This window comes from Phascolarctos cinereus, unplaced genomic scaffold, assembly GCF_003287225.1.
Source record: "Phascolarctos cinereus isolate Bilbo 61053 unplaced genomic scaffold, phaCin_HiC Scaffold_4;HRSCAF=312, whole genome shotgun sequence".
Lineage (NCBI taxonomy): Eukaryota > Metazoa > Chordata > Mammalia > Diprotodontia > Phascolarctidae > Phascolarctos > Phascolarctos cinereus.
Window position 1 is genome coordinate 658,494,141 of NW_027555847.1, and position 15,445 is coordinate 658,509,585.

The 15,445-nt window shown below is 40.5% G+C and overlaps 1 protein-coding gene across 1 annotated transcript in view; it reads left to right on the plus strand.

Moving 5' to 3' along the window:
• Nucleotides 1–227: 227 nt before the first annotated feature.
• The window catches only part of SMARCA4 (SWI/SNF related BAF chromatin remodeling complex subunit ATPase 4), a 121,222-nt gene continuing 106,004 nt past the window's right edge, over nt 228–15,445 (plus strand). The window contains 1 exon segment of the mRNA XM_078153908.1: nt 228–419. The gene's annotated coding sequence lies outside the window, so the exon portion shown is untranslated.

The following is a 15,445-nucleotide window of genomic DNA, read 5'->3' on the forward strand; positions in this document are numbered from 1 at the left end:
GCTTCTGTCGGTCCTCCTCTGATTAGGGCCCCTTTTCCTCCCGACTCCTTCGAGAAGGCGGGCGCGCGTGCGCATCCCGCCTCCCTGACACGGAAGGGGCGGAGAACGGAGAACTAGGAGGAAGATAGACTGGATAGCCGAGGCGCGCACGAGGAGCCGCTGGGCCGGGTGGGGGAAGGGCAGGCAAGCGCGCGCGGAGGGGTGGGGGGGTGCAACCGCGGAGGCGCGGCCGGCGGACGAGCGAGCGCGGGATAGAGGCGGGCGCGCGCACCAGCTTCCCCTCACTCGGTGGCGGCGTCTTTGTTCCGTGTGGAGAAGGGAAGACTCGAGAGCCAGCAACGGGCCCTGGCCCCGGCAGAGGAGGGGGGGAGTGCTAGGGACGTGGTGCTGCCGACGGTGGCGGCTCCTCCCAGGTCCGGGTAAGGAACAAGGCCCCAGGGATGGGCGTTGGGGAAGGGAGGGGGCGGTTGGTTTGAATGAAGAGGGGGGAGCGGGGGAGGGGGAGGACCACACCGTCGCCTTGGGTCGCGCGGGGGCTACGGCGGCGCCACGGGGTCAAGAAACCTCCGCTGCCAGCTCTCACTCGGCCACCGGGCTGGGAGGGCTGGCCGGGCTAGGCCCGGCCTGGGCAGGGCCTGAGGGGTGGGACGGCGAGCGGGAAGCTGGTCTCCAGAGGGAGAGTGGCTGAGAGGCCACTTCTAACCACGGTCCTCATGGACATCCCCCACCCTTCGGCTTCCTCAGTTTACCCCGCGCCCCCGTCCCCCCCGCTTCCTCTTTCACACCTACCCCTCCCCCCGGCGCCGCCGACTTGGTTGCCTTTCGTGTGCTCCGCGGGTCCCGGGGTGGGGGGCGGGTCCTCTCTGTCCACCCCCACATCCCCACCCCCGGATCTCTAAGCGCTGGTAGTCCTAGCTTGTTCCCCGGGTCCCTCCTTCCGAAGGGTGGGGGCGGCGGGGGAAGAATGAGAGAGAGAGAGAGAGAGAGAGAGAGAGAGAGAGTGTGTGTGTGTGTGTGTGTGTGTGTGTGTGTGTGTGTGTTTGTATGTGAGAGAGAAACACGCCGGGTGGGGAGCCCCTTGGGCCCCGCCGAGATCCCCGTCCCAGAGTGCTTGCCTCACAGTCAGTGGGTCGCACCGGGCCAAGATCGGAGGGGAGTGGGGGGAGACCTGCGTGGGAATCTGGTGCCACGCGGTAAATCTCTCCGAGGCTTTCCAAACAAACATTCTGGTTCCCCTCTGTCTGCTGCGTGGGGAGGGGTCCCGGCCGGTCCTCCCCCCATCTTTGTTGTTTGAGCCCTCCCTCCTTAACAATAGACTGTTGTTAGAGAACGCTTTGGGAGCTTGCTCTTCTGGTTATGGGAGTGAGCAGCACCTCTGCTCCAAGTGCAAAATGGTTTTTAAAAAATAAAGTAGGAAACGCAGAACACGCTGGATAATTACGGGATCGAGGGCTTTTTAAGCGCCTTGATGTTCAGTCAGCCAAGCTAAAAAGATCACCTCGTCTCATCCCATTTTTTTTAAATGGAAAGAAATTAAATTCTCAAATGCCCATAATAAAGTTGTTTCAGAATCTCGGTTGTGAAATGAGGAGAGCGCGAATGGTCACTGAAAGGGGGGAAAGAAAAGAACTTTGGTGTCTTTAAATCTTTGTTCATCTCTGTTCCACAAGACTATGTTCTATATAAATTGTTTTTAAAGAAATGTAGATATTCTATGAGAGTGCTTTGATGACCCAGATTTTAGGTAAGGTGTTTTACTTTGTTCATGAGATGTTTTAGTTTTAAGGCACTGTTGATCTTTTGTTTCAGAAAGAGTGAAAAAAATAAGTTCACCTTTCATGTGGGATAATATTTATTAAAAAATGCTTGGCACAGTGCTTGTGGCACATGGTAGGCGCTATATAAATTTGCATTCCCTTTTCTGGAAGATGTAGGACTTTGAGCTGGAAAAAACTTTAGCGATATAGAGTATACTAACCCTCTTATTTTACCTGTGAGGAAACTGAAAAATTTTACTGCTTGTCCATTTTGTATTTCCTTTTAAAGTGATGGACTATCTTAGAGAATTTTAAGACTAGAAGAGGCATAGGGCAGGAGTTCTTAACCCTTTTTGTGTCATGGACCCTTTTGGCAATCTCACCTCTTGAATAATGTTTTTTAAATACATAGGATTACAAGGGAAAACAATTACATTGAAATACAGTTATCAAAAAATTTTAAAAACTAAGCTCAAGACTTAAGGTTAAGAACCACTGCCTTAGATGTAATCTATTCTAACTCCTTCATTCAGTGGACAAAATTTTAATGTGCAGCTACTAAATGAAAACGTAAGTAAGACATGGTGGAACTCTGATACAAGATAGTTTGTGCTAAGAACTTTATAGGCATTCAGAGAAAGCAGAATTAGCTCCCAGCTGGGAAAGGAAAATGTCTTGGGGAGGTAGCATTTGAACTGAGCCTTGATGCGTTTATAAACTTATGGCACATGTTGGAGAGAGGACATTCTAGGGAGGGTGACCTGCTTGAGCAAAGGTTTGGAGGCTGAAAAACCCTGGGTTCTTTTGGAAAATGATTAATAGTCCATTTATGCACTGTGGTACTAGATAATGGTGGAAAAGTAGATTGGGACCAGACTGTGGAACAGTCTTATAGTACCGTGCTAAGGAGTTAGTCCTTTATTCTATAAGCATTAATGGGAACCATAAAGATATTTTGAGGAATCCAGTCTGTTTTAAGAGTCACAGTCTAGAATAGTGTTGACAGTGACTTGATCAGGTTATTACAGTAGTCTGGGCAGGAAGTAATGAGGGCCTTTGGTAGGCTGGTACTAGTGGAAATGGAAAAGAGAGGAGAGGTTAGAAGTGACAGCACAGAGAATCAGCAGAACTTGATAACTAATTGTATAAGGGGTATAAGACAGAGTTATCAAAGAAGGCTTTGGCTTTCCAGACTGGGTGAGTGGGCCCCAAACATGGAATGACGAGTCTGCCCAAGGCCCCACACTGGAGAAGAGGTTGGTCTGGACTGAGAGAGACCCCAGGTCTTCTGACTCTTAGCCAATGCTCTTTCTGAAACACCAAGGACTCTTTGGTTTGGTTGTACAGATGAATAATGCTTAGTTCGGAGAGCAGTGATATTTTTCCTTCCCTTGCTTGGCTTCAGCAAGTTCCATTTATTTCTTTCCAAAGTTAAGCTTCTAAAAAAATATCAGAGAGTTATCATTGAGTTGTAAACTGCTCAAGGTAATATGGAGCAAAATCAATCCAGTCCTTGCATAAGTGGTGTTTTAAGTGTTTCAACTTAAGCTTCAAATCTGTCACCTTAACTACAGTGATCCCTCAGTCAATCTGTGGTGTACATTGACTTCTTATATACTGTTAAATTGATAACTAGAGAATATTATTTTCTTTTCTTATGTTAGGCTTTCATTGCAGCACCATAAGATCAAATCACATTTAGATAATTTATATTATGACATATTCCCTTTAGATTCCTGAAAGAAGCAGGTGTTAGTTTGCATCATTTGTTGTGTTTTTGTCCTTTCTGTAAATGCCTCCATTCTGCAAATGTCACAATAAAAGGTATCATAGATAACAAGCACATCTGGCAAGCCGTTTTTAATTACAAGGAAATAAAAAGCGTTGAGCCTTACAGTATCCAAAGGTTAAAATGGATCTGACACTACACAAGTAACATAACAGATTTTAAATTTTTCAGTGATGTTGGATAAATTAGGGAGCACAGATTATCCACTTAACTAGCCATGAAATAATGAATACCACTTTCTTTCCAGATTTTTGTATGTGTGTGTGTACACACACATACACAGAGATAAAGGGGAGTATTGTTGTTGTTGTCATTCAGTTGTTTCAGTCTTGTCTGACTCCTCATGGCCCCATTTTGGATTTTCTTGGCAAAGATACTAGATTAGTTGGCCATTTCCTTCTCCAGCTCATTTTACAGATGAGGAAACTGAGGCCACATATCAAGAAACTGAGGTCGCACATTGAGTGTCAGAGGCCAGATTTGAACTCAGGAACATGAGTCTTCCTGACTCTAGACCTGCACTCGATTGACTTGCACCACTAGATGCCTCATTATTATTATCCTCCCCATTTTTTATAGAAAAGGAGACCAGGGCTCTGAGAGGTTCAGTGATTTGCCTGTTCATAGTCCCTGCTCACAACTGAGAGCCTGGGTGCCTGAGGTTTCTTCCCAGTGTACTCTACACTCCACCATGCTGCCTCTAAGTTCTTATCACCTAAATGTGCTTTTGGAGTTCTGTAAATCTATTTTATAATCTCTTTCCTGTTGAAATGAGGTGGGTTGTAGTATAAATGCAGGCTCTGTACCAGGGTAATTTTTTTTTAAATATGTTATTATTCTTGCTTTTTGGTGAGGCAGTCGGGGTTAAGTGACTTGCCCAGGGTCACACAGCTAGTAAGTATCAAGTGTCTGAGGCTGGATTTGAACTCAGTTCCTCTTGACTCCAAGACTGGAGCTCTATCCACTGCCCCATCTGGCTACCCCCAGGATAATTTTTACTGAATATCATAGCTTATTGTATTGTAGTCGTATAGTACTTAGTTTATAAAACACTTTGTAATCATTTGAATTCATTCCTGCTATAGCAAGTTATTTCACCTCTCTGGGCCTCAGTTTTTTATCTACATAATGAGGAGGTTGAACTTGATCTCTAAGGTCTCTTCAAATTCTAATTCTGTGATCTTAGATGGAATGGTTTATAGCTGGAATTTGAGGCCCAGATTTAAGGACATAGGTTGGTGTACAGTTCTTTGTTTTGCTTCTGGCATAAAGTAGTATGCCTATCCATTTGTATTGTATGCTAGAAGTTCAACAAAAATATTCACTATAACATGGGAAGTCTCGAGATGTTAACTAGTTGTTTTATGAAAGTAAATCAAGCATTTATTTAACATCCACTATGTGCCAGGCACTGTTCTAGACACGGGAAAGATAAAAAATAATAAAATCCTTTCCCTCAAAGTGCATACATTCTATAGGAGTAGATAACATGTTCATATACAAGACATGTATTTTAAAAATGAAGCTGTAGGCATATTAATTTGCTAGATCTTTTGTTATTGGTTTCAGCATTGATAATATGGTCTTTTTTGATCACACACCCCACCAGTAAAAACACAAAATAGCTCTTACGTTTAATATGTGTATATTTCAATGAAACAGTTTGTATACATGTATTACTGGGCTAATAGTTATGTACATTATAAAACTTACACAAAAAATGTATATTTTAAAAGAATAAGATAAAGATAAAATCACATTTAATCCTAGAGTTAATAGGGAGCCATTGGAGTTTGTTATGTAAGGGAATGACACAGTCAGATCTGTGCCAAAGGAAAGGGGCAAAGCATTTATGTAGCATCTACTATGTGCCAGGCACTGCACTAGTGCTTTTAACAAATATCTCATTTGATCCTCACAACTACACTGAGAAATAGGTCATTTAACTATCCCCACTTTACAGCTGAGGAAAGTGAGGCGAGGCAAACAGGTGAAGTGATTTGCCTAGGGTCACACAGCTAGTGGCTGAGACAGGATTTAAACTCAGGTCTTTCTGACTTCAGGCCCTGCACACTATTCACTGCGCCACTAGCTGCCTCTGTAGGAAAATGACTTTAGCATTTGTGTGAAGGATGGAGAGAAAAGACTTGAGGCAGGAAGACATTTAGAATAGTCCAGGCAAAAGATGATGAGGGCCTGAATGGAAGTGGTAACTGTATAAGAGATGTTACAGAAAGGAAAACAACAGGATTTGGTAGCTGTTTATGTGGTGAGTAGAAGATGCCCAGGTTGTGAACCTAGGTAGCTAGAAGGATGGTGATACTTTGGACAGAAATAAGGAAGTATGGAAGAGAAGTAGGTTTGAGTGAAAGATGCTGTAATGAGATTTCATTCTGTGTTACTCATCTGGGGAAGCATCAGTGATACCAGCATAGTTGCTGCTGTTTTGAAAGATGTCTCCTTGGCTTAGGTCATATCTGCTCTTTTTAGAGCTGCCTACCCAGATGCCAGGCTCAGAAGAGGAAGTTGGAAGTTCACAATAGAGAGAAGAGTAGGATGAGAGAATATTGGGGAATAAGAGTATGTTTGGTTCTTTCAGACAAATCTTATGATTGGCCGTGGCTGGAAGGATGGGAGTGTGATGCAGCCCGATTTCTCATTTTCCAATTGGTTGACCTTTGGGGTCAGGCCATGGCCTCCAACTTGGATACCACTGACTTAGACTACTCTACCATTGATTGAGTCATGTTACCTTATGTGTTTTGAACTTTCATTTTGGGTGTTGACATAAAAGTTGCTATATGAAATATTCTCTAATATTAATAATATTGGCTCATGAGTATTTTGTATCAATTTTTTTCTTTCTTTTTGCATATGCATCTGAAATCTCCAAGACAATGACCTCCAAGTAGAACTCCAGGTTCTACTTTAAATTCTTGGGTGTCTTCTTTTTTCCCCTGCTCCGCAAGAGCATTTTCAAATTATATTCCTATTCTTTAAATGCTTTGTCACTGGTTTATTTAGTTAATGTGATTAAAGCAAGTGTTGTATTTTTAAACCTCCATAAAATTTCTACTTGTTTGCCTCACAGTGACGTGGAGTTGACTCTAGCTTCTTGGTAGCTACGTAAAAAGCCTTCTAGTACAGTGTTGGAGGCTGTCTACTATCTGAGAAACAGTTCAGGTTAAAAGGAGAGGTTCTTCCCTAACAGGCTGGTGCTGACCACCAGACAGTGAATTATTTGATCATTGAAATCCATTAAGTCCACAAAAATACAAAATGATAGTAAGTTACCCTTACAAGGGCATAGTCTTTTTTAAATTATTATTTATTTATTTATTTTTAGTTTTCAGCATTCACTTCCATAAGATTTTGAGTTACAGATTTTCTCCCCATCTCTCTCCTCCCCCCACCCAAAGACGACATGCAGTGTGATATAGGCTCTACCTATGCATTCATATTGAACCTATTTTCTTTTCTTTTCTTTTTTTAATAAATTTATTTATTTTTAGCTTTCAACATTCACTCCCACAAGTTTTTGAATTCCAAATTTATACCCCATTTCCCCCTCCTCCCACCCCAAGATGGCATGCATTCTGAATATCCCTTCCCTAGTCTGTCCTCTCTTCTGTCTCTCTCCCCTTCTCTTATCCCCTTCCCCTTCTATTTTCCTGTAGGGCAGGATACACTTCTGTACCCCATTTCCTGTATTTCTTATTTCCCAGTAGCATATGAAAACATTTTTTTAAACATATGTTTTTAAAACTTTAGGTTTCAAATTTTCTCTCTTCCTCCCTCCCCACCCACCCTCATTGAAAAGGCAAGCAACTCAATATAGGTTGTACATGGGCAGTTATGCAAAACACTTCCATAGTAGACATGTTGTGAAAAACTAACTCTATTTCCCTTAATCCTATCTTGCCCTCCCATTTATTCTGTTCTTTCTTTTGACCCTGTCCCTCCTCAGAAGTATTTACTTCTGATTACTCCCTTTCCCAATCTGCTCTCCTCTCTATCATCTCCCTGCTCTCTTGTCCCCTTCTCCCCCTATTTTCCTGTAGGGTAAGACAGATTTCCATACCCAATTGAATGTGTTTGTTATTCCCTCTTAAACCAAAACCTATGAGAATAAGATTCACTCATTCTCTCTCACCTTCCCCTGTTTCCCCTTCACTGTAAAGATTTTTTTTTTTTTGTGAGATAATTTACCCCATTCTACCTCTCCCTTTCTTCTTCTCTGAGTATAATCCTCTCTCATCCCTTAATTTTATTCTCCAGATATGACCCCTTAATCTTCAACTCACCCTGTGCCCTCTATCTATCTATCTACATATACATACATATAATTTTTTTCCTCCAACTACCCTAATACTGACAAAGATATCATCTTCCCATGCAGGAATGTAAACAGTTCAATCTTAATAAGTCTCTTATGATTTCTCTTTCCTGTTTACCTCTTCATGTTCCACTTGAGTCCTGTATTTGAAAGTCAAATTTTCTATTCAGCTCTGGTCTTTTCATCAAGAATGCTTGAAAGTCCTCTATTTCACTGAATGACCATTTTTTCCCCTGAAGGATTATACTCAGTTTTGCTGGGTAGGTGATTCTTGGTTGTAATCCTATCTCCTTTGCCCTCTGGAATATTATATTCCATGCCCTGCGGTCCTTTAATGTAGAAGCTGCTAAATCTTGTGTTATCCTGATTGTGTTTCCACAGTACTTGAATTGTTTCCTTCTGGCAGCTTGTAAGATTTTCTCCTTGACCTGGGAACTCTGGAATTTGGCTATAATATTCCTAGGAGTTTTCCTTTGGGGATCTCTTTCAGGAGGAGATCTGTGGATTCTTTCAATTTCTATTTTGCCCTCTGGTTCTAACATATCAGGGCAGTTTTCCTTGATAATTTCTTGAAAGATGATGTCTAGGCTCTTTTTTTGATCATGGCTTTCAGATAGTCCAATAATTTTTAAATTCTCTCTCCTGGATCTATTTTCCAGGTCAGTTGTTTTTCCAATGAGATATTTCACATTGTTTTCTAATTTTTCATTCTTTTGGATTTGTTTTAGTGTCTTGATTTCTCATAAAGTCACTCTCTTCCAATTGCTTTATTCTGATTTTTAAGGAAGTATTTTCTTCAGTAGTCTTTTGGACTTCCTTTTCCATTTGGCCAATTTTTCTTTTTAGGGCATTTTTCTCCTCATTGGCTTTTTGGACCTCTTTTGCCATTTGGGTTAGGCTATTTTTAAGGTGTTATTTTCTTCAGTATTTTTTTGGGTCTCCTTTAGCAGGCTGTTGACTTCTTTTTCATGATTTTCTTGCATCACTCTCAGTTTTTTCTCTACTTCCCTTACTTCTCAAAATCCCTTTTGAGCTCTTCCAAGGCCTGGGACTGATTCATATTTTTCTTGGAGGCTTTGGATGTAGGAGCTTTGACTTTGTTGTCTTCTTCTGGTTGTATATTTTGATCTTCTTTTTCACCAAAGTAAGATAATATAGTCTGACTCTTTTTGTTGCTTGCTCATGATCCCAGCCAATTACTTGAGTTTTAAACTCTTTGTTAAGGTAAGAGTCTGCTTCCAATGTGGAGAGTGTACTGTTCCAAGCTTCAGGGGTTTGTATAGCTGTTTTCAGAGATACTTGTAGGGACCTGTAAATTTTCAGTTCTTCCAAGGTGGTATAAGGGGTGAGGTGTTTACTCCTTTCCTGGCCTGTGACCACAGGTATTCCTTTCTGTCTTGTAACTGTGAGGAGGGTTCCTCTCCACAGCCACTACAAGCTCACCACGCCAGCGTTCCTCCTCACCCCAGCACGCTGCCCAGAACTCTGACCCATATCCAAACAGGGGCAAAGCAAGAGATTCCTGCCTCAGCACTGGCAAAGAGATCCCTGCAGTCCCTCTCTGATCAGCCACTGGATTCCCCCTCAGTCTGTGGGCTGGAAGCTCGGGAAGCAGTGGGGGGGCCCTCCCCAGGGCCACGCTCTTGGGGAATGGAGCTGAAACCCCACCTTCCTGTCTCAGCACCAACAGAAACAGACTTTTCCCACTGACCTTCTAAGTTGTCTTTGGCATTCCTGGATTGAGGAGTCTGGAAACCTCCACAGCTGCCTGAGATTCAGTCCTCTGAGGCCTGCTCCAGGTTCGTTGCAGCTGCAGTGCTGTGCTGTGCTCCCAGCCCGCTGTGATACACCTTTCTGATCAATCATCCAGGTTGTCTTGGGCTGGAAATTTGTTTCACTCTGCCTTTTTGTGGGTTCTGCTGCTTCGGAATTTGTTTAGAGCCATTTTTTATGAGTATTTGGAGGGATTTGGAGGAGAGCTCAAGCAAGTCACTGCTTTCACTCCGCCATATTGGCTCCGCCCCCATATTGAACCTATTTTCATATTAGTCATGTTGTAAAGAAGAATTAGAACCAATGGGAGAAACCATGAGAAATAAGAAACAAACAAGAGCAAAAGAACACATGATATGCTTTGATCTGCATTCAGACTCCATAGTTCTTTTTCTGGGTGTGGACAGCATTTTCCATCATGAGTCCTTTGAAATTGTCTTGGATCCTTGTATTGCTAAGAAGAGATGAATCTATCAGAGTTAGTAACATTGCACATTGTGACTGTTACTGTGTACAGTGTTCTGGTTCTGCTCACTTCACTCAGCATCAGTTCATATAAATCTTTCCAGGTTTTTCTGAAGTCCAGCTGCTCTTCATTTCTTATAGCACATTAGTATTCCGTCACATTCATATACCACAACTTGTTTAGGCATTCCCCATCTAATGGGCATTCTCTCAATTTCCAGTTCTTTGCCACCACAAAAAGAGCTGCTATGAATATTTTTGTACATGTGGGTCCTTTTCCCATTTGTATAATTTCTTTGGGATACAGCCCCGGAAGTGGTATTGCTGGGTCAAATGTGTATGCACATTTTTTTATTCTTTCTTTTTTTGGTGAAGCAGTGGGGTTAAGTGACTTGACTAGGGTCATGCAGCTTGTGAGTATCATGCGTCTGAGGCTCAATTTGAACTCAGGGCCCCCTGACTCCAGAGCTAGTGCTCTATCCACTGTGCCACCTAGCTGTCCCAAGGGCATATTCTTTAATAAGATTTTTTTAAACCACCTATAATCATATATTTAATTGTTAATATTCTAAATGTGATATTTTAGTGTATCAACCATCAGGTTGACATACCAATAGGGAAATTGAACCCTGTAAATCTTAAGATTCCATAAAATAGTCTCAAACTCAGAATACTTACATTTCCAAAGTGCTTTAGGGTTTACAAAACATTTTTCTGACAGTTACCTTGAGAGGTAACTCAGAAACTAGTATCCCTGTTTTATGGCAGACTGAGTCTGAGAGAAGTGAAGTGCCTTGGCCGGATTCACATTGTAACAAGTGACAGAAACAGGATTAAAACCCAGGGACTTCCTGACTCCGTCTCCAGTGACTTCTACTGGCTTTTACTGCTTCAGAGGAGGCATGGATGGGTTGAGATCCCTTTTGTTAGAGAAGAGACACTGGTGAGTTTTTGACCTTTCAAAGTATTTTTTTTGAAATATAGGAATTTGATAGAGCTCCTCTTCCATGAAATACATGTAACATAAAACTCTACAATTTGATTATTAAGCAATAGTAAGCATTTTTGTTTTCCATTTGTTAGCAAGATAACACATTCATTAAAAATACATTTTGTAATATTTATAGCAGCTCTTTGTGGTGGCTAAGAATTGGAAATCTAAGGGATGCCCATCGGTTGGGGAGTGGTTAAACAAGCTGTGGTATATGATTGTAATGGAATATTATTGTACTATAAGAAACAACATGCTGGATAATTTCAGGGAGGACCTATTTGTACAAAAATATTTATAAGCAGCTCTTTTTGTGGTGGCTAAGAACTAGAAATTGGGGGGATGCCCATCAGTTGGGGAATGGCCAAATAAGTTGTGGCATGTGATTGTAATGGAATATTAATGCTATAAGAAATGGCAAGCAGGATGATTTTGAAAAAAACTGAAAAGATTTACATGAACTGATACAAAGTTAGGTGAGCAAAACCAGGAGAATATTGTACACAGTAACAGGATATTATGTGATGAAGAACTGTGAATGATTTAGCTTAGGAGTGGGGAACATGCAGCATTGAGGCCACATGTGACCCTGTAGGTCCTTAAGTGTAGCCCTTTGAGTGAATCCAAACGTCACAGAACATATCCCATTAATAAAAGGATTTGTTCTGTAAAACTTGGACTCAGTCAAAAGACCACGTCCAGGGACCTAGAGGCTGCCGGTTTCCCACCCCTGGGCTATTCTAAGCAGTACAATGTCACCTGAATACACCAAAGCATATTATTTTTCCCTCCTCCTTTCTTTCCCTAATTTTTTTTGAGTTTTCTTGCACAAAATGTCTAATATGGAAATGTTTTATATAATTTCATATATATAACTTATGTCAGATTGCTTACTGTCTCAGGGAAGGATAGAATTTGGAATTAAAAACTTAAAAAAAATGAATGTTAAAAAGTGTTTTGACATGTAATTGGAGAAAAAATAAAACATTATTTAAAAGGGGAGGAGGGAAAACAGTTCAGCAAAGCTAACCCAATATATCAACCCAAGCTGACATAATATTTGTAATGTTCCACACCTGTAATCTTCCACCTTTGGAAAGAAAGGAAAGAGATATAGTCTCATTTCTTCTCAAGGCTTCATTGACCTCTCTTAGTCATTATAATTACATGTTGGTCGATTTAGTTTTCTTATTCTTTCAATTTGCATTGTTGTAGTCACTGTCTCTGTTGTTTTCCTGTTTCTGCTTTACTTTGCACCATTTCACATAAGTTTTCCCATAGCATCATTTTCTAATTTTCAGGTCTTTTATTTTCATAATTTTGTCATAAGGCATTAGAAAGAGGTGAGAGTATAAGGTTAGCATAGTTTAAAAATATGTAACATTTCATATTCTAATAAACATCAGTTTCCTCATTACTCATTAGTTCAGAACATCAAGAGAGAGTTTTAGGTGAAAAAACCCCACAAATTTAAGAGATGTGAGGAAATGAAATAAAAAGCTACTTAGAAGGAAGATAGGAGAAAAACTCTATACTGCAGTTAGATTTTGAGGAATGAAGAGGTGTATTCAGTTCCCCCTCCCTCAATATTGATAAATATAGGACTTATGCATGAACATCTTATTAAAATGATTTGTTGGTTTAAATTTTACTCACGACTTATTTCTATAGATTTCATCCTTACCAGTTACACTGGTAATTTTTAAAGTTACGGATTTCATTTTTATATGAGCTTGTGATGAATTTGAAAGATACGTGCATATAGAAAAGAAACCGTCTCATTGTTCTAGGCTGGCAGTGGGGACCTCTGGCCTCGAGGCCACATGTGACCTCAAGTGCGGCCCTTTGACTGAATCCAAACTTCACAGAACAAATCCCTTAATAAAAGGATTAATAAAAATAAAAAAAAGTCCCTAGACTTTAGGCAGAGGGTTTACTGCTTTTCTTCACTAGTCAGTTGAGAACCCTTAAGTATGGACCGTTTTTCATTAGTTTGCATGTAAAAGTGAAAGTGCCTTAGAAAACTGGTGATTATTGAGAGGATGATAACTTGCATTTGCATTTGTCTCTTTGAGGACATAGCAGATATTTAAGCTATAGCATTTCCAGACTCTTAGCATTGTGACTTATCACCATTATTTTAAGAGGAAGATATTATTTTTATCTCAGTATTATTTATTTGTGTATATGACCACTTACATTAAGCATAAATCCTACTTTATTTGTTTCGTTTTGTTTTTTAAATTTTATTAATTTATTTTGATTTATCAATAATCACTTCCATATGCTTTTGAGTTTAAAATTTTTTCTCCCCCTTCCTCGCCACCACTCTCCCCAAGACAGCGCACAGTCTCATATAGGCTATACATTTACATTCCTATTAAACATATTTTCACGTTAGTGGTGTTGTAAGTAAAAATTAAAACCAATAGGAGGAACCATCAGAAAGAGGAAACAAAACTCAACAGAAGAGAAAAAAAATAGCAATTCAACTTTCATAGTTCTTTCTTTGGATGTGGATAACAATTTCGTCACGAGGGCTCTGGAGATGTCTTGGATCCAGAGCCGCTATGAATATTTTTGTACACGTGGGTCCTTTTCCCATTTGTATGATCTCTTTGGGGTATAGCCCTAGAAGTGCTATTGCTGGGTCAAAGGGATCCTACTTTATTTGCAAGTTCTTTTAACATCTAGTAGTGTGATAGAGAGTAAAACCTGAAAATTAAGGGGATTATATCCTGACTTCCATAGTTTAGAATACAGAGTTAATTATGTAAATACTTGTTGACTGGAAACAAACAGAAATTACTGCTTGGGGTGTTTTTAAGTTCATATTTTACTATTATGTCATGGACCATTGGCTCAGTGTCTTTCTTCAACCATCATTTGTCAGAGGAGCCAAGTGTCAAATGTCTGTCACTCAGCTCAACTCTTATGGGAGACCTTGCCCTATCCTCCCAGTTAGTCTAGTTGGGTATGCTTGACCTTGCCCGCGCCCCCCCCCCCGGCCACATTGCTTTGTACTTACTCTTTCTATATTGTATATTTACACATCTGTGTACATGTCCTTTCTCTCTCCAATAGAATATAAGCTCTTTGAAGGCAGACTTAAATGTTAATTTTTTTTGTCTGTATCTCCAGCACCCAACCATAGTGCCCAGCAAGTAACAGACCCTCAATAAATGAATTCTCTTGTGATATTTAATTGAAATTATAAGGCAACAGATATTCCCCCATTCTGAATGAAGAGAATGATAGATTACTCAGATTGCCCAAGTTCTCCCAACAGTTGTTACTAGAACCTAGGCTCCAGTTCTCAGTTCTCATTCTTTAAGTGTCAGGCTGTACAACCTCTATACAAAACAGTTATTTCTAAGTGTCATTGAAATAAAATGATAAATAATTCCCAGTGCTAAATACATTAACATATTTTGTATCCATTAATCTAGCATTTCTTCCTTCAAGGTTGGAATAAGAAAACATTGTAATTTATCATAACAAGCATTCTAACTTGCTGAAATACAGTTCCTTTGAAATGTAGATTTAAGGTCTCTCACCTAGGATGATGAGAAGATCCAGCAACTGCTCATAAAGTAGTTTTACTGCCTTTTAAAAAGGAAGTAGATCAGCATACACATGATTGGTTAATCCTTCTATAGCAGAATGACTTATATTATACTCTACAGGCATATATTAAGTGCTCCTTCTTGTGTGAAAGATACTAGGCTAAGTACTGGGAGTATAAAAGTAGATGCAGCTCACATGCTATATCCCAGGGCCTTTTCATCTATTGGGGAGGAAAGACAGACATACAAATGATAATACAAGGAACGGTGAGAATCAATTCAACAAACTTTAATTATCTGCTACCACAACATACCCTCGAATGTACTGGAGATTGGAAGAGAAACTATATAGATAGACACAGACTGCCTTCCATTAGTTTACATTCTGTTGGGAGAATACAATACCTAACAATTCAGTGGAAAAGAATTTGAGGAGGGAAAAGAGATGGAGAAAACTTCTTGAAGGATAGTCCCTGAGCTGAGCCTGGAAGAAAGATAAACACAGTGCCTGGCTTCTACTGGGTGCTTAGATAGTCATATTCTAATAGAGGTTTGTTGAATTGAAAAAGGATTCGTAAAGGTGGAATTAACATGGGAAAGGTATTCCCGGGTGGACACGTCAGTCTAAACACTTATTAAGTGCCTGTTAGGTGCTAGGGATATAGAAAAAGCAGACACTCCTGGCCCTTAAAGAACTCTGTGTGGAGCCTAATCAAGAAGCATCTGTTAAGAACATACTTTGGATTCCCCCATCCCCACTGAATAGTA